The 2,894-nt window shown below is 33.7% G+C and overlaps 1 long non-coding RNA gene across 1 annotated transcript; it reads left to right on the top strand.

The window, feature by feature from the left end:
• Window positions 1-342: 342 nt before the first annotated feature.
• Window positions 343-2,658, top strand: LOC148679962 (uncharacterized). The gene is made up of 7 exons (XR_015942449.1): window positions 343-421; window positions 693-735; window positions 1,032-1,059; window positions 1,240-1,299; window positions 1,611-1,733; window positions 1,840-1,943; window positions 2,521-2,658. It is a non-coding gene; the product is annotated as an uncharacterized LOC148679962 (long non-coding RNA).
• Window positions 2,659-2,894: the final 236 nt, after the last annotated feature.

Below are 2,894 nucleotides of genomic sequence, written 5' to 3'. Positions count from 1 at the left end.
TATGTAATATTTTGAATGGCGAAGAAAATAATTAACTTTATATTTCAATCAATATATTACTTTTGCACTGCTTCGGTTCAGGACTCGTGTGATATTGAATCAGATTCAGATATTTTATCAGACGTGTTCATGAGCTCATAGTCATCAACAAGCAATTCGTGTACAAGCAGTACACGAACCAAGCAATATGATGAAATATTAATGAATTATATGTTTGCGTCTTACAATATTATACAAAACGGAATCGTTTTCAGGCGAATTCGACTCTTTGCTGTTCACTTAAAGAAGCCGAATTCAACTCTTTACTGTTCACTTAAAGGAGCCGATTCATTTAACAGAACTGACTCGACTCGACCGCAAACAAGCGCCATCACCACAGACAACGCCTGCGTCGTCTCTTCACCCAACGGATTCATCCTCGGTAAGTGTTAAAATATGACTTTTGTCCGTTAAATGAGTGTTGTATGTGTATTTCTGTATAGTGCATGTCATTTAACAGGAATTTACCGAGTACTTCAGTTGTACTCGCACGTACAGGGTTTAAGCGCGCCTTTTTTTTAAAACAAGAAATTAACAACGCCAGATGGTGATTGTAGTGTTTTCTGAGGTATTAGCATAACGTTAACGTTAGTTCCTGAAAAAAGAAAGGGAATTTTCTTTAATTAACTTGTTAACTGCATTTTCTGTTTCAGTACAAGACTGAAGTAAGTTAAAGGTGAAATGACTAAAGTTAAGGTAAGCTCTGACCTTCACTTAAGTTAACGTTACGGTTAGTCACCCTCATGTACGTTAATTTTGTTCACTGTAACGTTAACGTTAAGTTAGTTAAATAAACTAAACTCATTATGAAACAAGTCTTAACTGTTTTATTAAATGAGGCTTATAATACAATTCAGTTGTATTCTTTTAAACTAACACTAACACAGTACATATTGTATATTTCTCACTGGTGTTAATGCAGTGCTAACATTTACTAATGAGAACTAATTGTATAGTGTCACTAACTGTAGATTTTATTTTTTGGTGTTCAGGTGTACCTGATAATAGCTGAAGTGTGAGGTGAGTGTAACTTCTGAGCACACAAATATAACCTAAATTCATTATCACAATCTAAACATATATATATATATATATATATATATATATATATATATATATATATATATATATATATATGTGTGTGTGCGTGTGTTAGGTTGAGTCTTATTCTACTCTTATTATATTCATATTTTTTTGCAGCCAAAGCCATTGATGTTGAAACACTGATGCTACCATTCAACCCTCGCTTGATTATTAAAGGTAATGTTGATGCCTTCCTCATTTTTATTAGATTTTTAAATGTCAGGTTTTTCACAGATTTGTTGTGAGCAGTTTCTTGTACAAACTCTTTTTCTTCTTCCAGAAGTTCCACCAGTACCTCCAGTAGTAGTAAATATTAGACAAAGATTTTTTTAAACTATAGTTTTTATTTTTATTAGCAATTTTACTGGGCATGTGTGTTTGTTTGCTTGGTTTTTAATAGGCAAAGCATGGAATGTCAACTTTGTTTCTAGAAAAAAAATTTATTATTCACAAACACCTCTAATTTAGTCCTTCTTTCCCCCTTTTAGTCTTATTCCTTGGACTCGGAGGGTCGAGTGGTCATGGGACCTCACCTGGATTTCACAACTGACTTTGGATCTGGTCTGAAACTGAAGTATGCTGAAGATGCCTTTTGCATTCTGGAATTTAAGGTAATGTCAACAATAAATATTGTAACTGAGGGCTTGTTTTGGGGGGGTTAAACAAGGAATGTATAGGAGCACAAGTCATGACTCCCCTTGTCCCCTTGTTATAAAGGGCCGTGTTGCAGACACAATTTGTTTGTCTGTGCTGGAGACCAGAGGGGAAGCTGTCTTTAAAAGGATGGGGCTCTTATACCATATGTGAAGTTACCTATTCAGGTGAGTGGATTACATGCAAGTCATTACAAATGCTTAAATAGTGGGAAATTTTTACTGGGCAGCACAAATTAAGTGAAACTCAAAAAACGTTGAAAAATATTTGGAATATTTGCAAAAAACTTGATTGAAATGAATACAACACAAGTGCTGTATCACTTCAATCAAGTTTTTTTTGCAAAATCTTCCTAATATTTAAATCATGAAAAATTAGCTTGATGCAAGAAACATACTGCTAGTATTCAAGAGCAAGTACTGTGATGCATGTGTTAACTTTGCAATAAGTGTGAACCCAGCATTAGATTATAGTCTGTAAACAGAAGGTGTAAATCAAATCAATTGTTTTACAATGCTCTGCCTAGGTCATTAAAACCACTATTTGTTGTTGGACTGTTCTTGATTGTGTGTTTGTGATGGAAATGTTTTTCAGATGTTTTTGTTTAAATAATTGCAGTTTGACTGAGCTACAGTATTGTCAGCATGTTCAAACAGAGCTAACAGTAATTTTGCTCTGTAGTGCAGCAGTAGTGTCCCAGTAGTGTTGTATGAAGCTAACTGTTTGTCTGCCCTTTGCTTATAGGTGCTTTTTGGGCACCAGTTTGGAGATGGAAGACAGACGAAGTCAAAGAAGCAGAGAAGACACATCAACCAGCAAGTGTGTAAAATTATCAGGAAAATGATTGACCTTGAATAGACGACTGCCTAATTTAGCAAGAAGTTTTGTCTCTCTCTCTCTCATGTGTGTGTGTGTATATATATATATATATATATATATATATATATATATATATATATATATATATATATATATATATATATATATATATATGGCTGATTCCAGCGTTATGGATGTGACATTTGCAGTAAAAATTCAAAACATAAATTCGCAGAGAAAGTATACGTTAACATTATATTGAATAATCTGTTTATGTTTTCCAAAACAACTAACCACAG

This window comes from Danio rerio, chromosome 4 (genome assembly GCF_052040795.2).
Source record: "Danio rerio strain M-AB ecotype USA chromosome 4, GRCz13ab, whole genome shotgun sequence".
Lineage (NCBI taxonomy): Eukaryota > Metazoa > Chordata > Actinopteri > Cypriniformes > Danionidae > Danio > Danio rerio.
Note: the sequence above shows the minus strand (reverse complement) of the source record. Positions and strands in the feature narration are given on the sequence as shown.